The sequence below is a fragment of the Lactuca virosa genome, chromosome 4, assembly GCF_052849685.1.
Source record: "Lactuca virosa cultivar CGN04683 chromosome 4, Lactuca_virosa_CGN04683_v6, whole genome shotgun sequence".
NCBI lineage: Eukaryota > Viridiplantae > Streptophyta > Magnoliopsida > Asterales > Asteraceae > Lactuca > Lactuca virosa.
In genome coordinates, this window is record NC_136429.1 from 144257096 (window position 1) to 144282738 (window position 25643).

Sequence of the window (25643 nt, forward strand, 5' to 3'; positions counted from 1 at the left end):
GATATTCTACCTTGACTTTGGCACAAGTCAAACACTTGCCCACATAGGTAGAAATCTCTGCTTTCATGTTCGGCCACAAATAAAGTTTCTTCAGGTCCTGATAGATCTTGTCAGAACCAGGATGAATAGATTAATTTGTTTTGTCAGCCTCATTCATGACGACGTCACTGTACCCACCAAACTTCGGTGTCCAGATCCGATCCATGAGTTAGTAAGCTCCGTCATCCTTGTCCGCAAAATTCTTCTCCATTCCATGCAAGGCTTCACTCATGACATTTTCAGGTTTTAAGGCTTCCAGCTAGGCCTCTTTGATCTGTGAAGACAGGTGAGAATGGATGGTCATGGTTAGTGTTTTTACTCGGCGACCCGAGTATTCTTTCCGGCTCAGGGCATCTACTACCACGTTGGCCTTGCCCGGATGATATCAGATCTCGCAATCGTAGTCGTTCAGTAGCTTTACCCATCGCCGCTGCCTCATGTTGAGCTCCTTCTGGTTTAGAATGTGTTGGAGGCTGTTGTGATCCATGAAAATGGTGCACTTTGTACCGTAAAGGTAGTGCCTCCAGATCTTTAGAGAGAACACTACCGCTCCCAGCTCGAGGTCATGTGTGGTGTAGTTCACCTCGTGGTTCTTTAGTTGTCTTCATACGTAGGCTATGACCTTCCCTCGCTGCATGAGTATGCATCCTAATCCTTGATTGGATGCGTCACAATAGACGACGAAGTCTTCCGTCCCTTCTGGGAGAGACAAGACCGGGGCGCTGCAGAGAGCTTGTTCAAGCTTTGGAAAGCAGTCTCTTGTTTCCTCTCTCAGATGAGCATTACACCCTACTGAGTTATAGCGGTGAGCGTCTTAGCGATCTTGGAGAAATTCTGTATGAACCTCCTGTAGTAACCAGCGAGGCCTAAGAATTTACTGATCTCCGTTGGTGTTCTTGGTGTTGCCCAGCCTTCGATTACCTTGATTTTGGAGGGGTCCACGTGTATCCCTTCTTCGCTGACCACGTGACCTAAGAAGTCCACTTTTCGGATCCAAAATTCGCATTTGGAGAACATCGCATACAACTTCTCTGCCATTAATGTTTCCAAGACTTAGCGCGGGTGTTGACTGTATTCTTCCTTACTTTGTGAGCAGACTAGTATGTCATCAATGAATACTATCAAGAATTTTTCTAGGTAAGGTCGACACACCCGGTTCATTAGGTCCATAAATGCCGCAGGGGCATTTGTTAGACCGAAGGTTATTACTACGAATTTATAGTGACTGCGAGTTCGGAATGCGGTCTTGGGGATATCTTCCTCCCGGACCCGTAGTTGGTGGTACCCGGATCTTATATCTATCTTTGAAAAGTAACTTGATCCTTGTAGCCGGTCGAATAGGTCGTCGATCCGGGGAAGGGGGTATTAGTTGTTTACGGTGAGTTTGTTTAGCTCTCGGTAATCGATGCACATGCGAAACGAACCATCCTTCTTCTTTACGAATAAGACCGGAGCTCCCCAGGGCGAGAAGCTTGGCCTTATGAACCCCTTGTCCAGTAATTTGCTCAGTTGACTAGAAAGTTCTTGCATCTCCGTAGGAGCTAGTCTGTATGGTGACTTAGCAATTGGTGTGGCTGCGGGTATCAAGTCGATATTGAATTCGACTTGTCGTTCGGGGGGTACTCCCGGGAGGTCTTCGAGGAATACGTCGGGGAAGTTATGGACCTCCGAGATGTCCTTAATGTTCCTTTCTCCTCTCTTCTTATCGAAAATGTGAGCTAAAAAGGCATGGTTCTTCTTATGTAAGCACTTATGGGCCTTGATACACGAGATGATTCGGAGGTTCGTACTAGGTTTGTCACCGTATATGACCAAGGTTTCGTTGTTTGGGTAGGTGAAAGTGAACGGCCTTCTCGTAAAACATAATGTCAGCACGGTGAGGACCTAGCCAGTCCATGCCGATGATAACATCAAAACTCCTTATGGTAATCGACATTAAGTCGATTTGGAAGGAATGGTTGCTTAAAGTTAGCGTGCATCCCATGTATACATCATTCGTTGTTTCAGTTTTTCTGTTGGCCATTTCGATGGTGAATGTTTCGTTTAGTGTTTGAGGGTTTTGTTTGAGTAGATTTTTAAATTTATGACTCACAAAGCTTCTCTCCTGTCACACCCCAAAACCTGAATGGCGGAATCGTTCGGGGGTGGAGGACGTCATGTACAGTATCACAACAATGCAAAGTAGTAAATAAGCAACAACATCATCCATTGCATTAATAATATAATTTAATACAAGTGTGCTCTGTCAAGTTAAATAGACACCAAAAATATGAATCAAAATAAAAGATGAGTCTTGAACGAGCTCCATCTTCTCAAAACCTGGCACCGGTACCTGTCTACTGGTGACCTGAGAATACAAGTTATTTTGAAAGAGTTTATCAGCTTTAAAGCTGGTGAGTTCATAAGTATTTTAGTGTCCGTATTTGTATGAAAGTGTTTGTAAGTCTGTAATGTATAAGTTTGTAAAAGTTTGTAAAAGTTTGTAATTGTTTGAACTCCCCTAGAAAACCCTATGTTTCCTACTAAAAGTAGCCTTCTACCAAGGCATCTAGTATTTGTGTGTGTATCTCTTGTAAGACTATGTATTTTCCCAAATCTGACTATCATTAACCAAAAATATAGTTTTTACATTACTCTTTATTGTGTGAATATCACAAATTGAATGCAATGGGAAAATGAAATAGTATTGTAGTGTTGTATTAAGTAACTACTGTTGTACTAACTACCTTAAACCAATTGTTATTTAAAGTACCATGTGATCGGCCTGTATCCTGCTACCGACTATAAACACGACGATATAAGACGTCGGAAGAAATGACGTTTGGCACCCGTAGACTTGCAAGTCCCACTGTAGCGAGGAGCAAGGTGTAGGATAGTCAATCCAGTATAGATGTATACACAAAATCAAACGCTCCCCACTTAAGGAGATTCTGGATACAAAACGGCCATGACAGGTAATGCCAAGCCCCGTTACGTGGCTCACATAACTGTAGTAATGTTTCTAGTATATGTATGTGCTAGCTGTATTGTGTGTTCTCTCCCTGTCTAACATGTATGTATGTTCTCTCTGTATGGTATTGTTTGTATCTCATCATAGTATTCTCTATCTGTATGTTATGTCCTCTCTGTATGGAGTGACTCTTTGCATGTTTCACTGTTCTAGTAATAGTATTAGTATCTCCCTAAACTATACCTATTATAGCTTACTAGTAATGTTGTTTGAATGTATGAACATGTGTGTATACCTTTGCTACCCAAAGGTATTGAACTGAATGAAAGAAGGAACCTTTATACCTATATACATATACATAATATATAACTAGGAATCAAACGACCTTCGGACAAATAACCTGAATACCCTAAGTCCACAACCAAACAAGGAACAGGAAGTAAGGTGAGCTATCAGTCCTAAGTCCTTTCAATCCTACTTATATAACTATATCTATATAGATACACATTTAACAGAATATAAGTTTAAAAGAGTTTAAGTAAAAGTATTTGACATGTAAAAGATTTTGATAAAAGCATTTGGTATGTAAAAGAGTTTGTAAAACAGTTTGAAGTAAAACAGTTTGGTAACACAGTTTGAAAAGTAAGAAATCCACTTGTTTGGTAGTTATTAATCACATGTGATTGATATAATAACTATAATAGTTCAACTTGTATCCCCCCCCATAAAAGCATTTAAAATCATTTAAAAGGTTGATTAAGGGGTATGAACTCACCTGTAGTGAGTGATTTGGATGAACGGATTGATATAGGATGTTAAGTGTCAAGTGAAGACTTGAACACACACAAGGATCCTAGTTAACATATAATAACACATATATGTATCCAATTAGTCATTTAACAACTAATTAACCAAGTTAAGACATCCTAAGACATGTAAAACACTTGATTTAAGTGCTATAAGTGCTAAGGATTGCATCTCAGGGTTGTAGGACTTGGCTATTGAGTTTGGGGTCCAAGGGTAAACTCTTTATGAGTTTACGGTTTTGGGACCAACTCCCTTGGAGTTTACGGTCGTAAACCCATGAGTTTACGGCCGTAAACTCATGGTACTTTTACCATTTTGCGTTTTAAAGCTTATAAGGTCATAAGAAGCATTCCTACTTCAAGTCTAAGCCTTAGGAAGTGATTAGGGCAACATTTCACCCCTTTGTGGAGTTTACGGCCCATGGACCATTTCTTCATGTGTTTACGGTCGTAAACCCATATGGTTTATGGTGTTTTTGGTGTTTAAGGTCCTAAGCACATTAAGGATATGATATAGACTAGTATCCAAGGCTTGGTAAGGGACTAGGGCACACTTTGGCCCCTTCATTAGGGTTTACGGTCCAAGAACATCTTGGACCGTAAACACCTTTGATCTTGTGTTTCCTTGTGTTTTCTAGATGATTAAGAAGTGTAACAAGTCTTATAACACACTACGGTAAGAGTACATACTATGTAGAAGCTTGAAAGGGTGTTAAAAGTCCAAGAACACTAGTGTGTGTTCTTGGTGTTCTTGGTGAAACTAAGAACACTTGAAGATCTACACAAATGGAATGATTTCACTGATGGAATCACGTAAGATCACTAGATTAAGTAAGATATAAACTTATTAGGGCAAGAAACACTTACATAGTTGAAGATCAAGAAGGAAAATCGGATGCTACTTGAGAGGATTTGAGTTTCTAGCTTTAAAATTGTGAAAAAGTGAATAAAATGGCTAAGTGCCATATTTATACCCCTTGGGGTTTACGGCCGTAAACACCTTGTTTAGGCCGTAAACTCCAAACTCTTGGAGTTGTGGAACTTTATTGTTGCACAATAAACCCTAGGGCATCCTCTCTCCTGTTATCTCCTGAAGTACTAGGCTTTAGAACACTCAAACTGACTCTACACAACTCAAAAGTTAGTAGAAACTGTTCTGACTTCTATTGAAGTGAATGGTTGTACAGAATAGAAATTTCGGGTTGTCACATCTCCGCAGCACTATCAAATAGTATGCATGTATATATGTTACTGAGGAGGAACTTACTGGTGACCACTGTAGGATCTTTCATCTCCTCCTCGTGTCCTATTGCAAGGACTCTTCCCGTTCCCCCAATATTTCTTTTGTTGGCCTTTGGACAGTTCTTATTGTAGTGCCCTGTTTCCCCACAACCATAGCACGCTTGGCTCACCCTATCATTTATGGGTCGGGTGGCCTGTTGTGCGGATGTTCTGCACTATCGGGCAGTATACCCCTGCCTGTTGCAGTTTATACAGTGCATTTTCCGGCAGGCGCCGTTGTGGTGAAAATTGCACTTGTCACACTTTGGGAGGGTACCGACATATGGTTTAGTAGTTGTTGGTGCGGCTGGGGCGGTAGCGGCATGAACCACCATGACCTGTTGTTTCTTTGCGGGCTCCTGGGTTGGATGCCCCTTCTTCTTGTTTCCGAACTTCCTCTTGTTATCACTTCCCTTTCTCAGTTCGGGGGCGGGAGTCATTACGCCTTGTCGTACTCCATGATCGATGAGCCTTTGAGCGAGGCCCTTGGCGCTGTCGAAAGTTGTTGGGTTGGCAGCAATTACATTCCCCTGAATCTAGGGAGATAGCCCCCAGATCAAACGTTCTACTTTCTTGCTCTCCAAAGTGATCATTCCAGGACATAGGATTGCCAGGTCGTTGAATCTGGCGGTGTAGGATTAGATGTCAGGGCCGTTCATAGTGAGATTCAAAAGCTCCTTTTCTAGCTTCTGTATCTCACCCCTTGGGCAATACTCTTCGAGCATCATGATTTTGAGATCATCCCAGCTCATCGAGTTCGCCATCGGGAGTGTTAGGGCTTTGATGTGGCCATTCCACCACAAAAGGGCCCCATCAGAAAGAGTGCAGGCTGCAAATTTGACTTTACTCTCCTCTGGGCAGGCACAAATTTGAAATACTAATTTTGTCTTCTCGAACCACCGTGTCAGAGCAATGACGCCACCGCTTCCATTGAAGGGCTTGGGCTTGCAGTTTGCAAAGTCTTTGTATGTGCATTCTCTTGGTTGCCCTTGGTTTTCGCTTTGATTGGAGCTGTTATTCCCATTTCCGCCTCCGTTGTTGTTAATGCTTATTTAGGCGACGACAACAGCCACATCAGCTGTCACGGCAGCTTGGAACACTGCAGAATCCATTGGTGGGGGAGGTGGCGGTGGTGGTGCTGCTGATGTGTTGTTCTTGCGCCTGTTATATCATCGGGGCGGCATTTTCTGCTACAAGTTGGAATGACGATAAGTTTTTGGTATGAGTTATGGTTTGGACACTTACTGTAATGGAACACCTTGTTTTTATTGAATCTATTTGTTATTGAGAGTTGCTTGTACTTTATAATTGAAATTTTACTGTACCAAATAAAAATGAAAGGAAAAGACATAACAGATAACAACATCCATTAAAATGAAATACATACCTGTTTCATTGAAGATAAGGTACTAGTACTTAAATTTTTGGGAAAATGGATCTCTAAGGAGGTCTATAGTACATCGAAAGATAAAAATTTGGCAGCATAACGAGCCTCCGAATAGTGTAATCACTTAGATGTAGGGTCGGTCCCACATACAGGAAAAAGGGTAGCACCAACGCATACCCATAAACCTAGTCTATAACAAATTTTGAGTAGGATGAATCCTACTCACGATGGGTAGTCCCCTGCGGTCCCTAAGATGAAGTCGAGGCGCCCTGTTGCTCTGCTAGCCGACGCTCGGCTGCGATCACTCTCTCCTCGAGAGCTGATTGTCTCTCTTAATACTCCCTCGCCTCTATCGAAACGGTGGTGAGGTCCTCAATGAGTCTTTCCATAGGATAGTAGTCTCTCTCCAGGTCTCGAGTTCGTACGTCCGTGACTTCCGAGACAACTCCCAACTCTAGAACTCGATTCGTCGTCGCTCTAGTCTGATCACCGAGGTTCGTGATTTGCTGAATCATGATTGGGATGGCTCTATCAGCCGGTCCTCCATAGTTGAGGTCATAGTAACCTCGCTGCATACCGAAAGGCGAACACTGTCGCTGGTGGCATCCCCACCTCTGTAGATCTTTCGCCCAACGGAGCGTAGGTCCCTAATAGCCAAGTCGGTTCGCGGGAACCGAAGCTACATAAGGAGGGTCGATAACCTCCGATTCCGCATCAAACTCTTCTTCTAGTTCTTCCTCTTCATCCTCTTCTTCCTCTAGCTCCTCTTCAAACTCTTCTTCTTCGGGCTCCTCCTCAATGATCTCCTCGGGATCCTCTTCGGGATCCTCCTCGATCCATCCTCCATTTCCCTGGTTAGGGAAATAGGGTTCTCCCGGTGCATGGAATCTCGCCATGTTATCTGTGCAAGAATGTGAGAAATAAATGAAAAGTTTTAGTGTATGTATCCTAAAATACTCCTATAGTATTTTAAATGTTTATGTTTGATTCTATAGTTCTTGATTTTTGGTAAGTGTTAGACTCGTTGTTCACCACGACCATTCCCCAACATATGCTAGTCACACCTCGGATAAATATAGTTGATCAGGCTATATTTATTCAAGGTCTAATTACATATCCCAAGGCCTACCCGTAGTTTTCAACTCATCATACTACTTTTATTATGTTCTCGTTATGATATTGCCCTAACTTGTATGTATTTATACTTTACTTAAATTATTATGATATTTTTAAAAATATATTTGTAGTCAGAGTATTTTAGCCTCATTGTATTTATAGTTCTATATCTTGAATGGTTTGATATACTGGTTCACTATAAACAATTCACTGATACCAATCTGTCACACCCCCGTACCGGAACGGCGGAAATGTCTGGGGGTGGATGACGTTATATACAGTATCATAACAGTTGAATATAAATGAATCATAGCAACCCAAAACATCATACATTTAGATTACAAGTTTACATCGTTTATATACTTTGTTTGTTCAAAAGTAAACAACAATAACTGATAAGTAGAAAATCATGATGCAGCAACTCCTGCTCTCAAAATGAGTTGGATACCTGTTTACTGGTTTCCTGAGAATACAAGTGATTTTGAAAAGTGTCAACAATTAAGTTGGTGAGTTCATAAGCATTTTGTATGAAAAGGATTTGCAACTGTTTCATAAAAAGATGGTTTTGTACACTTCTAGAAAATCCGATATTTTATTTAAGAACGAGCTGTAAGACTTACACCCAAGACTAAAAATGTATGTATTTCCTTTATAAAATGATAGTGTATGTTTCCAGAAAATTCAATATTTTCTTAAATATGAATTGTAGTCTTAAGACCCTATGACCAGAAATGTAAGTGATGTTGGACTATAGAATAGTATGTAGTTTTATCTTTTTATAAAACTGATGAAGTGAAAGTTACCCCGTAAATCAAATGTTTTGTTAATCCCTACGTGGGTTATTATAACCATGCTTAATATGAATGATATGCCTGAATGACGTTCTTCCGGCGTCGGAAGTGGTAGACATTTGTCCCCTAGACTTGCTGGTCTAACTGTAGCGAACGTCATAGGTGCGGGGTTGCCAATCATGTATAGATCTATACACAACTATCTCGCTCTCTCTCCAGGAGACTTTGGTTATAATGCAGGACTTAAAGTGTACGCTAGGTAGGTACGGCGAAGAGAATGTCTCACAAGAGCATCAACAGATTTACGTGAAGTATGACTCCTTTTTCTTATAAAATAAAATAATTATACCATTGAATAATTACATTTTCTTCTGAAATGAAATAGTGGGTTTGTGACTCCCAAACTATACCAATTATAGTTTTTCTTGTATGTTTTGTTTAGACTATTTATATAATCTTTTATATAAATATAAAGTTGAAATCTTGTCTACTGTCAATATATGTTACCAAAACATACAATCTTTGGGTTGTAACCCACCAAAATAGTAAATAGCTATAATATAACCATTTTTGCTAGGAAAGTTATCTTTTAGAAAAAATTACCAAAACCTTGGAGTTTTACAACCCATATTTCCCTAATGATATTTGCATCATATAATGAGTTATGTTTTTGTTAACTTTGTATACAAAAAACTAATATGTCACAATTATAGTAAAAAAATAGTGATAACTACATCTTATGCAAGAAATATCCCATATTTTAACATAAAGAATGGAACATGCAAATATCCATAAGAGTAACAATTTTTGACTTATATTCCCCACTAAAAGCATGAAAAACTCGAAAAAATGGAGGTATGAACTCACCTTGGGTGGATTTTGTGGATGATTTGAAGTGAGAAGATGAAGATTTCGAGCCTAACACTTGGAATGTGTTGATGAACTTCTTGGCAATGTTAGTATCCTAAGGATTGAACACATAATAATGTGTGTGAAGATGAGGGAAACAAACATAAAATCATATGAAATCATTAGAGATTCACGAAATTTCTTACAAAAAACCTGAAAATCACTTCAGAAGGATGATTTCTTGGAAGAACTTGGCTTGTTTTTTAGAGAAAAATATGGAGAGTGGAAGAAGTTGATCTTTTGGAGGTGAGAAATGGCCTCTCAGTTGAAGTGTAAATGGAAGAGGGAAGGAGTGATTTCATTGTTGTTTGTTGTGTATTTATGTGTATTCCATGCAGACTTGGTGGTTAATGGTATTCTTTGCATGGGGATATGATAGGTAATTGCATGCTTAACATGGAGGTATGTTGGGTAAAGGAGTTTAAAGTTGGATGGTCATGTCACTTAGTTCAAACCTCGAGTCTCTTACCCAACCAAGATCCATATAACAAAGGTAGGGGGTATTTGGTCATAGAGGCCAAGAACTAGGTTCTCGGTTCCAACTGAGAACCCTAGTTGCGAGGTTTTCCGTCCGAGGGGAAGGAATATTCTCGGTTGCGAGGCTTCTAGGTTTTCGGGCATCTCGGTCCAACTTAAACACTTCCAATGCATACTTGAGATTTTGAACTTCTTAATCCAAGCTTAAAAACATCTTTCATGCAAAATGAAATTTCTAGCAATTTTGGTCCTTCTCATTAAATTTTCAAATGTTTATTACAACAATATTGTAATGTGGTTTTATACCATCTATAGAGGCATCTTGCTTGATCAAAATTTCCTGGTTGTCACAGACCACGTGTGCAGCAACCAATTAGCTAATCGTGTACCTTACTGTAGGAACCCAATTTTATAACGAACGGTGAATGCGGAAGTAAGATATCTCGAGATTAATCGTGATTTTGTAAGTATGAACACGAAGAACATATTATGAGTTCGTTGAAGAAGACTAAGAACAAGAGAGAATAATAATAATATTCATGAAGAACATGGTGGGAGAGAAACTCTCCCTGGGTGGGAGAACCCACCAACTTTTTCTCTCTCTAGAGATTACGTGCTAAGAAGTGCATTGTAGAGACCCATTTTTATAACGAACGGTGGATGCGGAAGTAAGATATCTTGAGATTTATCGTGTATCAAAATATAAAAATATGAAGAACGTGATGAGAATTCTTAGAAGATGAGAAAGAAAGAGAGTTAATAATATATTTCATGAAGAACATGGTGGGAGAGAAACTCTCCCTGGGTGGGAGAACCCACCACTTTTCTCTCTCTCTCTCTAGATTACATTGTGAGAAGTACAAAAGTAATCTTTAACGAAGAAAAACGACCTTGCTTAAGTAAGAAATGACCAACTCTCCCTTTATATAGGAGGGAGAGTATTTACACCATAAAATACAATAAAGGGAAAATATAACCTAACTATCACTCATTATTTGTAGAGCATTTCCATGCTTCAACATTCTCTCCCTAAATGCTTACAAATTATGAGAGATACAACAAGTGATACAAGACTATAATATAGTAATCCGACTAGCAAGTGTGGTAATAAAATGAAATCAAGTGTTGAAATGTCTCTGAAACTCTGAAGTGTCTGTGAAGTCTGAAAGTGGCCATGAATCTCTGAAATGAAGGTCTTCGGCTTCAAAGCACAACTAATGAAGCAGAAAAGATAAGATCCAAATCTTCAAACCAGTCATAATCACCCGAAGAAGGAGGTCACCATGACCAAGTAGAAGATCCAATAAAAGAAACACTTCGGCTTCAAAAAGTATGAAAAACATCTCGAGTTCTCGAATCGTAATACACCGAAATTCTTCAAAGAATAACCTGCTAAAAATCTGAAGCATCCATAAAATGTAGTCCGGATAAAAATAATGTGAGTCCAAAGACATGGTCCAGCAGTGTCAAAAATTTGATCCAAGAATCAAAAATAAGTGCCACGTCACATAGCCAAAATAATATTCGTCTTTAAAATATCACAAATCCAAACTCATGAAACCATAAGATCTGAACCGGATGTGAACACAAAATCATCATGTGATAGAGTCCGAATAATAAATAATCTGAATCGGAAAACATCGAGTAATGCCAAAAATTTGATCCGTAAAGACCAAAAATAAGTGTCACGTCGCATCACTAAATAAATCATCGTCTTCAGAAGTCTTCAAAAAATCCAAACTCAAACAATCATAATAACCAAATCCGGATGATATTCTCTCCCTATTTTTGATAACCAATGACCGGATATCAAAAATCAACAAATCATCGGATGGAGAGTGTCGGATACCAAGAGCTAATAGAGAAGCTCTCCCTAGATGTATGAAGGGTCTCAATAACAAACGAGAAAGAGTAAAAGAGATACTCTTGCGGTCATGAGGAAGCGGGTGACATAGTTGCTGAAGCTGTGCTGAGAATAATCTGTTGTGCCAAAAATATATCCAAATATCCAAACTGCGGTGCCGGAACACTTGAAGTGGTCTTCAATAGAGAATAAAGTCCACATGCTCAAGATACATGATTCGTCAACCAAAAATCAAGAGCGACAAGTCATAAAATCTCATAAAGTGAAGAATGCGAAACAACTTTGTTGATCAATCGCCGTTGCGGTGCAAGCATCACAAAAAATAATATGAAGTCCGACGGCGGTAGGAGTATTCTTCCAATAATAACCGGAATGAAATGAACCAATGTGACAATCCAAGGTTCGGTTGTGGCAAAAATTGGTGTTAAAAAAAATAATTGGTGTAAAAAAAAAGAAAATAATTGGTTTTAATAAAAAAAATGGCTAAATAAAAAAAATTGATGTTAAAAAAAATAATAGCTGAATGAAAAATAATCGGCGTTAAAAAAAAATATCTGAAAGAAAAAAAAATAATAATAAAACTGAATAAGAAGAAGTTAAAAAAAATAAGAGGGTTTTAAAAAAAGGAAGGGGCTGATGAGAGGGGAGGAAAAAAAAAGGAGGGGAGGAGGGGGGAGGAATAAGGAGGAAGAAGGAGGGAGGAGGGGAGGAGGAAGAAGGAAGAAGGGAAGGGAGGAAGGAGGGGCTAAAGGAGGGTGGAGGTGGGTCTAGGGAAGGCTGCTGATGGAGAGAGGTTGCGGTAGGAGAAGGTTGGTTGCGGTGGGGTGGAGTCTTGGGTAGTGGATGAGCGTTGCTGATGGAATGCGGTGCATTGCGGATTAGGTGGGTCAAGGCTGCGAATAGAGTCAAGCTGCGGATGCAGATAGCTGGCTGCGGTACGCGATGCGGTGCAAGGGAGCAAAGCCACAGCGGTGCGAGCCGGGAAGCCACTGCGCATGTGAGCTACGGTCCAAGACTGCTGACCGAGGCTGCGGTCTGAGGGAACACTTTGGTCCGGAAGGAGCGAATGGCTGTGGTAGGGAGTCTGGACTTCGGTTCATCAGCAAAGGGGGTTAGGCTGCGGTCAAGAGGCTTCGGATCAAGGCTTGAGAAGGGTTGCGGGGAGGCTCCGGTAGGCAGTTTTTGGCTGCGGTTCTGGGCTCCGAGAAGGGCTGAACAGGTGACGAAGAATGCTATTTTCTCATGAAAAATGGTACCGCAAAGGCCATTTATTCATATTTTAATGAGGGGATCTTTTTATAAAGCATTCTAAGTCAAAAGTGGGTCTTGGGAAGGCAAAAATAAGAGTGTGTAGGTGGTTTTTAAGGACAAAAGGTGATGGGATTGGAGAATGTCACATGGTTTTTTGTCTTTTTGAGGGAGTAAACAATACATTACGTCCAAACAATTCAATTTGAAGATCTACAGCAACTAAAATATGAGAATCAAGAGCTTCATACATCATAATGATAAGAGTTGCTGGAAGATAAAATCTTCAAAAAAAATGCTTTTCTCCTCTTTTTTCAAGAATAATAAGCCCATAATTTTTGTGTCTTCTCATCCAAGAAAAAGAACCTCCTGGAGAATATCTTCAACATTGTAGAGACCACAAAAATAATTTCTTCTCCCATTTTTCTTCATTTCTTCAACAGCAAAAATAATAATCTTTTAAGAACATCTTTTTCCAGCAAGAAATAAAACGAGCAGCAGCAGCAACAATTTATTTTATTAAGTAGGAATCACCCAGAAAATAGAACTATGAACGAACTTCATAAAAAAAATTCTGGTTTGAAACCCGAAAATTTTTCTTGCAGAAACACGGAAAAATCACAAGATAATCACGGAACGGGAGTCGTTCCCTTGAACTAATTGTGAGATCTTCAAGGTACGGCTCTGATACCAATTGTAGAGACCCATTTTTATAGAACCCATTTGAACGAACGGTGGATGCGGAAGAAATAATCTTGAGATTTATCATGTATCAAAATATAAAAATATGAAGAACATGATGATAATTCTTAGAAGATGAGAAAGAAAGAGAGTTAATAATATATTTCATGAAGAACATGGTGGGAGAGAAACTCTCCATGGGTGCGAGAACCCACCTCTCCCTTTACATGATGAGAATTCCCTTTACATTGTGAGAAGTACAAAAGTAATCTTTAACGAAGAAAAATGAGCTTCCTTAAGTAAGAAATGACCAACTCTCCCTTTATATAGGAGGGAGAGTATTTACACCATAAAATACAATAAAGGGAAAATATAACCTAACTATCACTAATTATTTGTAGAGCATTTCCATGCTCCAACACTTACCAAAAGGGAAAAATCGCAAAAATTTAGACAAATTTCCGGCTTTAGTGAACCTAAAAGACACTAAAGGGAAAAACTGAATATTTCTTGAAAACTTAAGGCTTTTTATGATACTATCGCTTTCCTTTTACCCTTTATGGATCTGTTTTAATCTTTTTATGTTTTGCATGATGATACTTTGTTTGGGAAATGAAACTGGTTTTATAATATTTTTTAAAATGCTTTTTTTTGCTAAAGTCATAGCTTTTGAATATAAACCCAACAAGCATCAAATGAGAGCTTTTGAGCTCTGGACGTTAATGGTCAATAGCATAATGGATTAAGTTGTTTGGATGCTAACCACAACGTGGTGGATAGTTTGTCGCGAGATCCAGCCCCAATTGTCTTGGCTTTTACTGACCACGACACGACAAAGGAGATGGTCATGACGCATTGGTCAATGTGGTTAACCGTTGACCGTTGGCTTTTTTACAACATTGACTTTTGGTCAAACTTCGAGGTTTTAAGTTATCAAATGAAGTTTCACCTCTGGTTGTATTAGGTGAAGTGTGTAGCTGATTCTGCGTGATTTTGAGTATTGTCCTTTCAACTGTTTGATTCATGTGACTCTTCTGACTATACTTTGTACGTCACTATGTGACATTATATGTATGATGCATGTGTAGCTAGTTGTTGTATGTTTACATGCTAGTTGGGTTGAGCTCGCATGATTGAAACATAAATGTTGGGCTGCGCCTATTATATGTAGCAAAGAGAATGGCGCAACGTGATTACATTGCATCCGCTGTTATGTTTTAGAGATTTTTCCGCAATCTTGACTTTAACTTTATAACTCCGATTTATGGCGTTAAAACGTTTGGATATTACTTTTGAGAATAAAATTGATATATTTACATGGTTTTTAAAAATGAAAAAAAAAATTGTTTGAAATATGAGACCTTACATTTGGTTATAAAAGTATACCCCAATACTTAACAACTAGATGGACCAATATGGTATAAGTGGGAGACTAGTTCTCTAAAAGAGGCCTTCTATTGATCTATTAGGTATTGATCTATTAGGCAGGGGACTCGTAAGGGTTCTTGTTTTCCATAGTTGGCACGATTTCCGACATCATAAACTATGACATAATTGACATTTATCTAGGAAATTAAATGATTTACTTGACTAACAAAGATAAATATGAATATAAAATATTGAGAAAATTTTATAATCTAGGAAGTTAAAATATATAATTTCATGGTTTAAAAGCTGTTAAACATGTTTAAAGCAGTACCACTTTTCCCTTCAAATAATCCGTGAATATTTGGACCAAATTTCGTCAACATGATATGATTCGCGTCACAATTTCATTTTTATATACATCTTACGTATACAATGATACCGGTGTATGTGGTTGATAGTTGGTCGTCCAAAAGTGGATTAGCCTCGTCCACAAGTGAAGTACTTTTATGGTGCTAAAGAATATGAACCAAAACTCATGCCTAACCAATTTTGCAACATTTCAACAACTTAACATATTACTAATATGGTCTTTAACTTGCTTTGTATGAAACCAATAATTTACATTCAAATTATGTGCATAAGATACAAGAAAAATACGAAACAATAAATTTTATATATGATACGTGTGTGAATTTGAGCCTCTTCAAAACTCTTAATAATGACAATATGGGGTTTCATTTAATTTGGATTGTTTAGGGCAGTGGTTTTCTTGTCGGGATGCTACATATAGTATAAGAATGATGACCTCCCAAAGAAAACGAGTTTGACTTGTTTTGCCCAGAGAAGAAAATATAAAATATTGTTTTCTTTTGGAACCGCAGCAATATAGTAAAAGTAGAAGATATCAATACACTATATATATATATATATATATATATATATATATATATATATATATATATATATATATATATATATATATATATATATATATATATATATATATATATATATCAATACACTATATATATATATATATATATATATATATATATATATATATATATATATATATATATATATATATATATGTTCAGGAAAATTGGATTTTACATTCACATATTCCAATTCTTTCTAGTAGAACATAATTAGTTATTGTATTTTACAATAAATTTTTATAATCATAAGAAGGTACTTTTACAAGGCCATGTTACATCTAACACATTGATAAAACGTTAATACTTAAAAATAAAATCTACAATAATGAAGTTGCCTACCTAAGGTAGAGCTTTATTGGTGACACGAGTCTTCATTTGAATGGCTGAGTTCGATTTAATCCCATCAGATTAATCCAAAATGATTATGGTTTTTTAAACATTGATTCGAATAATTCAAACCAAGTTAAAATCATGTCACACCAACTTCCATTGAATCGGTTTACTATTGCTATATTTAAGTTTAAATTCAAAAATGTTATGCTAGTGAAATCATGTTAAAATATATAAAAACAAATTACTTAGAAACAATTTAATTTTTTTATTTTTAATTTCTTGATGGTTGTGTTTCTTTGTTTCCGTTAGTGTTTTGCTATCATGTTGTCAATAAAAAATTTATGTAAATTTTTTATTTTTTTTTTACAAATTAATGTCCCCGGTTTTGCATTTTATTATTTTCTCAAATCCAGTTTACTCAAATTATTTTAGAGAGAAACATTTTAATGGAAAATAAAACACATGTAAGAGCCCTTAAGAGCTTGTATGCAAGATTGTAAGGAACTGATTTCAAATTCATACTTTCAAAATTGAAGATATTAATATTTGCCAAACTCTTCCTTAACTAATCACATGAACTTGCTAGTAAACATTCCAAACATGAATGAAAGCTACATTCAACTACATGCCCTTTACACTCAAAATACAAGGCATTCTCATGGTCACATTTCCATTGCATCGATGATCATAATCCACAATCGAGACACTATATATGTGCTCAAAAATCTTCGTCCAATATACCTTGGAGGTTATGATATGATATGATTGATGATAAAAAGTTGAAGTGATATAATTCATCATGTTGATGCCTAGGAAGCTCCTGAGGATGGCAAGAAAATGGCGTAGACAAGCGGTCAAGAATGCTTCAATGATGGCTGACAAGGGTCATTTTGTTGTTTACACTGTGGATCACAGTCGTTTTGTGATTCCGTTGCATTATCTCAACAACAATATATTTCGTGAGCTTTTGAAGATGTCTGAGGATGAGTTTGGGTTGCCAACAAACAGGCCTATCACTTTGGCTTGTGACTCCAGCCTCATGAACTACTTAGTGTGTGTTTTTGAACGAGCTCTAACCAAAGAGTTTGAGGCGTTACTCATTTCAGTTGCTACAAATCGATGCAATTCGTTCGATCAAGGAGGAGAAAATAGGAAACAAATGTTGCTTTGTGGTTTCTAATGAAGCCCATTTGGTGCCAACTTTATGGGATTGATACTTGGTTTTTTAATAGTATCATGAATTAAATATGTTTCACTTGACAAGATATCACATTTAAGAACCTTGTTAAGTTGTATGATCGATGGTCCATAATGGATAAAACATGTTCAGTATTAGTCTTTCTTCAATCCTATGTTCTAGTTTATGATATAGTTTCCAATATTTAAACATCAAAATACTACTTCCATTAAAAGATAGTAGATTATATCATTATATGAATAATTAATTAAGATCTTCTTTATCTTTAATGTATGAACTTTTACACAGCTCAATTATGGCTGTTTTTCTTTAGTACGTTCCATCCCAAGCATCTTGGACAACTCTAATCAAAAGTCAATTTTTTTTTTCTTCATACGAAGGGTTGGGGTTTTGTGTTAAGCATCCTGTGAGAATTCACCCTCAGCCAAGATGGAACTCGCCATGAGATTCATAGTTTAAGTTTAAGGCCTAGCTAACTTGTTTCCATGCTCTTCATATTCGCCTCCAGTTCACTCCTATAAACAAATCTACAATTAAAACCTTACACATTGGTGTACGGATATAATCAGGTAGACACATTCTATCTCACAATGGTTATATGATGACGGATGTATATACTTGCGGATAAAAATGGGGGTGTTTAAGTGAAGTTAACCCTAAAGCTATGGCCATGCATAAGTATTTATTTATTTATTTTTAAACGGCAGTCACTAAACAGAGACAAGGAGCCTGGGCTCACAACGAACGACTAGCACCATGGGTTACAAATGATGCATAGCAGCTAGCACCTGCTCCCAATCCACTGAAAAGATTCCCCCGATTGTAGCACTTAGGACGTAGTCCAACTTCCAAAGAGGCTGTAACCGAGTTTGGCTCCATATATCATCAAGCTTGTTTACATTTTGATCAAAGTTCAGCGCCCCCACCATCTCTAAGATTTACTCGAAAGGACTTTAGCCTGAATACGAAAGACATGTGATCCACACTTTCACAGTCCCTGGAGCAAAGGGGGAATAACGGGCTGTCCACATCTATACCATGCTTTTGAAGAGAAACGACCATGGCATGTATCTACATTTATATTATTCCCAAAATTGTTAATACAACCTAGAAAGAGAAACCGGAAAAAAAGTATTTCATAGTTGATTTGGAATCACAGCTATGTGTTCCGATGCATTATTTGTTGGTATTAATGAATGAACAAAAATTGAAGAACTCATATGAAATTTATGTTAATTTATTTCATATAAAACTTTTAAGAAAATTATTTAATTATATGTATAATAAATAGACTAAATTGCATTTTTGGTCCATGTGTTCAGCAGTTTTTTGGATTCGGCTTATTCTTTTTTGTTCGTTATTCAAAGATTTTATAAAAAAGAATTTGGTTTCTTTCCAACATAAAATGATTACTTTCTCCCTTATGATATTACTTTTTTTGTTTTTATGAAATATTTGTATCATTATTAAACGAGAAGGGCACACACCGTCAGCCCCACCCAAAACTCTCCTTCACCTTCGTGGACCAAACCTATCTCCGACTAAATCTTTTGATCTCATTCCACATAAAACCATCATCTACATTTCTTCTTCGACAAGTGCCATCTCCTCTACCCCCCCCCCCCCCTCCCCACACACACACACCCCCCCAAACATCCTACCCTTTACCACTTCTCTACACAAACCTTCATGGAATCTTTGTAATCCGACAAGAATGTGCTATACAAGTAACAAAGCAGTCTTTACGAAAATCATCTTCGGCAACACCCTCTTCCCCTCCCCCATCCCTTCCCCAAAACGCCTTGAAGTAAAAAATGAATACTATGTACATCAAGCCACCATTATATTGAGCAATCAACAAGAACCTTAACTAACTAATGTCTTTGTTATTGAAAATCCGTGGACTCAACCAGGTAGAAAATATGAATGATGATAAGAAATCAAATAATCATCATTTCATCCAAAATCAACATTAATGTAAATAGTGGAAGCCCTTTTGAGGTTGATTATGTATTGCATTAGATTATAATATTGTGAATGGTCGAAAAGAGCCTATGTACAATATAATATATAATAAACAAATCCCCTAATCTAATAAATAAGTACAATTTTGTCTTCTGGCATTCTCTTAGCCTCCCCCAATCGATGTTTCCCGCTCCTATCATCTAACTGAATTTCCAAAATTGCCCCTGCTTCTTCTGAGTTGTATTACATAGCATTGAATTAGTTTCCATAATCATTTTTCCATTTCGCCTAAGATAATTCTCCAGCTCTGATTTAGTCAAATTGAATCCCTACCAAATATACCCCCAGAGCATTTCACCAATATTTTGGTATTAAAACGGAAGATCAGAGCACATATGATTGCTAATCTATTCCAAAATTAACGGTCAACATTCCAAACTGAAAGAGATAAATCAGGAACTTCAACAAACGAATATGTGTATATTGATTTTGTCTCCTCTTCATTTGATTCAAACTCTTCAATCAACTTCTTCTTCTGGTTCTCTGTTTTCATTTCTAGCTCTTGAACTTCGTTGAATTGCAATCATTAATGATGTTTTGTACGTTGCTTGGTCTGGTTTCACATCCTCTAGCTCTTCTGCCATCGAGGTATTCCTCTATTCCACTGTTGTATATGTCAATTTTGTTTGGTTATAATCGTTGTGTATGCTTTTCAGAATCAACTTGTAGGTTTGAAGTTTCAGATTTCAACCATGACAACATCTCATACCCTTCGATTGATTCCCAACTTGCAGATGTGAGCCTTTCATCCAAAACATCTACAATGTTCTTGGGTTTTATAATATCGAAACAAAAGGTAATTAATGTACACAAGTTTTTGGTGCTTTATGTTTTTTTTGTCTGGTGTTCTCTGCATGTCTTTCAAGTATTTGAGGTATCCAACTTCTATACGAGAAATCAGCTCCCAAGTTACAATGATTTTCGTCTTGATTTAGCTCCAAAATCCATCTTTCTCTCCATTTGAAACCGTAAATTATTGCCTTTTCTTTTCAAGACCCATTCTCCCCAATGAAAATTTGAAACTTTCGAATTAAAATTGGAAAAGAAAGGGGTAGCTGTCTGATTTTGATGATTTACAGCAAGTGAGAGGCAATTGGAAGAACTTAAATCTCTAGGTTTTCTTTTTCACACATCATCGACTCACTGAATACAAATTGATGACCTAATGGATTATTTCTGATGATAAATTCCTAAGCCTATAAATTGAAGCTACCGACATGTCTATCGCGTTCACACCATCTCCATGAGGTAATATTATTGTCCTTCAAAATACTTCACCATAGCATTGGCATATTTTGTTTGTAATATGTTTGAACTCCTAGATTGTTGGGTTTGTGATTTTTTGGATGGTTTTGCACACCATCTATTTGTATATAAGTCTACACGAGCTATCTTTGAAACTTAGAAATTAGAACAATTTCAATAATCACTACCAAATATGAATTTGAAGATAATCTCATATGACTTCAATCTTGATTTCAAAGTTGAAGAAACCAAATCAAACTTTAAGATGTTTTTTTATGAAGTGCCATCAAACTTTTTTTATGGCAGTTTATATAAATAAATGATCGAGGATAATATAACTGATCCAAAATGAAGAGTAGAATATAATTAAAATGAAGAGTAGAATATAATTAAATGAGGAGAATCAAAATGGTAAAAAAGCAATGGAAAAGATCAGGCCTTGGTGCATATGGAACTGAATAAAGTACAAATTTTATTGCACTCGTCACTTGTTTTAACCTCATCAATTCTGATTCTTACATTATATTTGAGTCCACTGAAATATGTTAAATATACATCAATTCTTTTAGAATCAACAACTAATAATTCGGTTTCACACAGAACCGTTGAACTCAATTTGTAAGATCTTAGAAGATCTTCAAGATAAAATCACAAGGGAATTGGAAGCCACTGATCCAGACATGCATTTTTTCTGTGGTGACTATGCTTCTTTGAAAACTAATTAGGTAAGTACAAGAGGTGTATTTCTCTCTTTTGCTCACACAAAGGTTTTTATGGGTGTTGATTATCTGGTAATGGAGAGGTCATATGTATAGGTTTTTTAAACCTTAATTTTGTCATTTATTGGATTGTTTATTTTATATTAAGAAAGAGAAAACTAAACTGATGGTTTCAGATTTCAGATTTGCATATTTCTTAGTCTGTGTTTGATGATTATATATGCTATCGGGGGGCTCACAATCAACTACAGGAACTTAAGTTCTTATGTAAGCTGATTTCTCTCTAGATTATTTTCCTGAGTTGTTTGATCAAATGATTATTCTGTTAGAAGTGATAGTTGAGTGAAATGAAGCTCAATATAAGTAGAAAGATATTAGAAGGATAATTATACACAAAATAATAGACAACCTGTGCTTTTCATGCCTTTACCATTGCTTTGTTGAGGTTTGACTACTTGAATTCAAGCAAGTTGGTTTGCTTTGACAAGAAGACAATAGACATGAAGGTGAGCGATGAGGTACATACATACCCATATATGAATGAATATATATATGTATATTTTGATAGTTTTAGAAAGTAAACCATACAAACGTACACATCATTGTAATCAATATGTGAGTGGTTATTTGCAAAGTGATGTCTTCTTGTATTATATGCTAATTTTTTATTATGGTATTCAATGTTTCACATCCGATTGAACTGAAGAAACAAAGCATATGTTCTATTCAAATGATCAATAAAACTTATCACAATTGCCATTTTCTAATGATATGAATTGTGCATAAGGTAATCAAATTATCAATGAAATATTTCTGTTTCATTACAAGCTTTTAATAGCTCATTATTGAGTTTTTCATACTTTATAAGCTTAATATTGATATAAAACTACGTATGTATTATTATTTCAAATATTTTGTTAATTTAGCCCCTGATTAATAAATTTGTAAGAGTGTATGGGCCAAACAAGTGGCTGAAATGTATCAGATGGGTATTGATAACAACATGACTTATATGTGAGAGTTTTTTCTTTTTGGGGCTCAATCCTAGAAATCAATGCCAATATTTGGCACCTGATTGCAGATTATGAATGGTCCTAGTATTCGTCTATTTATCTTCCTTACAATTAAATTCACATTTCTACACTCATGTTATTTAAGGGAAAGTGGTTTCATCATATTAAAACATTCTACTTATAATGCTTTTCTAACCATACACTTGAAGAGAATGAAGTAATTGGAATCAGTAATTACAAAAAGTAACTTTATTCAAGCTTTTAACTAGGTAATTGTTTTCTACTCTCAAGGAATCATACAAGAGTGTCACCATTTATGTAATGGGAAAGACATTTGGCATGTATGTAGATTTCATTTATCTTTAATCTACATTAATTTATCTAATATTCTATTTGGCAAGAATAGTTGGTGGTCTAGGATGTTGGTGTATGTGTTGATTAATGTTTGATTTTTATAGTTTTATGTTATTTAAACTAATCATTATAAATTATAAACTTATTGACAAAATTTCTATCTTTGTAAATTAATAAAACTTTGCAAATTTTTGATTCGTTATTACGATTTGAAATTATCAATAGTTTTTTTTCTTTCTCGACCGTTGTTCCCACTAAATTATCAATAGGCTTATCGTAAGTTTTCTTACAATAATGAAGTGTTGTCTAACACATTAACATTTAAATTATTAGTTATTTGATTTAAATACGATATCATGTGTAAATATTGTTAGGATATGGTTTATAATACGAATTCTAACCCGAATATCTACACATCCAATACACAACCAATCGAGAACTCACACAAAAGGTGAGTTCATACCCCTACATTTTCATTATTTTTCACTATTTTAAGGGGGGAATACAAGTGTAACACCATAAAAATTGTGCTAATATCTAAATGTTTTCAATATTTTATTACTGTTGCCGTTATTAAAAAAATATATCTATATATGTATAAATTATATAATTAGGATTCAACGGGGGTTAGAATTGATAATCCATAAAACCGTGAAATCTCGATCCTACTCGTCGAGTCATTTCATGAACTCGTCTAGTTCATCCTCATAGCATAGTCGGGACCTTTTACTCACAACTCGCCGAGTCCCTCCTTGATCCCGTCGAGTTCCTCAATCTCCATAACCCAAACCATGGCCAACCCGCTGAGTGATCTTCTAGACTCAACGAGTTTGCTCGGTAACAGAAAAGGTTGGGGGACCACGACCCAACTTGTCGAGTTGTATGAACAACTCGTCGAGTCCCCCATAGTCTAAATCCATTCAGTCGTTTCCAGTTGGGTTCTAAGCTTCCAAACCATTGATCTGGTTCCCTAGGGTCGATGTATCACGTAAAGTTTCTAACTTTACGTCCATGCATGAGTTATTTAACTCAAAAATCCCTAAAAAGTGGTTTACAAGTTGCATAGGGCTCCCATTGCCATAAAGTTGGCACCTTTATGCCATGGAGTCCCTCAAAGGCTCCAGATCTAAAGTCATTACTCCAAAACATGCTTGCATCCATGAATGGTTCCGAAATATGATCCTTAAAGCCCTAAACCACTCCATGAAGAGATCTAGTAAATGAATAGTCAAGGTATAGACTTTATACCTCAGTAAGGCTACTTTGACAATGAAATCTCTGGATCCAAAGTTTCCTCCTTCAACGAAGCACTTTAAGCTTCCACTCCTTCAAGGAAATACCAAAGAATCACTCTCTTTTCACTCACACACACTCAAAAGGCTCTAGATCACGAATTAGGGTTTGCTAGACTGGGGGAGGCGATGAGGGAGGCCACAATAAGGTGATAAGGTCCTTAAATAGAGTGCATAATCCGGGAAATTAGGGTTTCTTCTTCCAGTGCCAACTCGTCGAGTTGGACCTTCCCAACTCGTCGAGTTGATCTCCTAATACGCGCATGCCCATATTTCCTACTCGTCGAGCTTTTGCCTTAAACTCGGCGAGTTGACCTTTAGAATTGATGTTTTATTTCCATAATTACCCTTCTAAATTTCGGGTGTTACACCCTACCCCAGTCATGAGACTTAATTGATATATAAATTAATTTCAACTAAGTGTCCTTTAAAAGTCTTATTCTTAAAACTAAGACAAGACTTATAACTAAAGGCAATCGATTCCCAATACAGTTTCTAATTCAATAGTATTATCCTAATTATACAAATAGCATCTAGCACAGAGAATATAGGCAAGCATTTAGTGTCTCATATAAATAATAATTTTATTTTAGAGTAAGATCTTGATAGAAACTACGCACCCACCTGAAAAAAGTGTCTGCTGATTGGTGGATCGGGTAGACCTTCGTCTTACACCTTTTCCAAAAGACCTAGATGTACATAATGCTAAGTCTTAATCTATTATCCTAAGGTTTTAGATTCCTCAATACTCCCAAAGTCTACTTCAAGATCCAACTAAGGTATAACCAGGTAGGATCATATCGGATGTAGGGTCTGTTTGATATACATAGTATACTGTTTGGAAATCCCACTATAAATACCTCACTAAGTCCGGCCTAGGCATTACTCCCCAAAGTAGATCAAACAGTATAACGACTTTGAATCGTAGATAAATCTCACTTACAAGCTCCTAGTAATGATTTATAACTATGATTATAAATTACACGGAAGCAGAGTAAGTGTATCTCACTTGCAGTGTACTATAGATGAGAACCGAGAACTAGTCGGGCAGAATGTTTAATCCGGATTTCCTACTCGAAGGCTATTACTCAAATGAGTACTCAAGGGCGTCGCAGGGCTTCCCCGCAGAGCAGAAACGACGGAAAAATGGGTTAAATAATGAAAGTTTTAGAGAGAATTTGAATGGATGGTATCAGGAGAAATGAAGGAATGAGCTGCTATTTATAGGCTGAATTCTTAGGATGTGTTCCGCGCATCTTTGTCGCACGCCGCGATCCTGGTCGGAATATAGTGACATGGCGAATTGCTGGCCTGGCACGTGTCGCAATGTGGGTGGGGCTGCATGTTCTTGTCGGGCGCGCTGTACGCCTGATGCGCACACGCAAAAGGTTCACCTTAAAGGGAAAGTTTGAGTTTAGGAAAAAGTATGTTACATTTATAAGTATTCTTCCATGTAGTTATTTCACTTGTGGTTATATCATTAGTAAAGGAATTAATTCCATTTTCCTATCAGATTTAGTTGAGTATAAATATAAGTTGGTGTTAGTCGTTTTGTACATTTGAAATAACTCAACTAAAAGTCAATTTATGAGAGAGTTTACGGTCTCTT

At 36.8% G+C, this 25643-nt stretch overlaps 1 pseudogene; it reads left to right on the forward strand.

Annotated features, from left to right (window-relative positions):
- The first annotated feature begins 17014 nt into the window (after positions 1-17014).
- On the forward strand, positions 17015-17368 carry LOC145105158 (auxin-responsive protein SAUR64 pseudogene; annotated as a pseudogene).
- The last annotated feature ends 8275 nt before the right edge of the window (positions 17369-25643 follow it).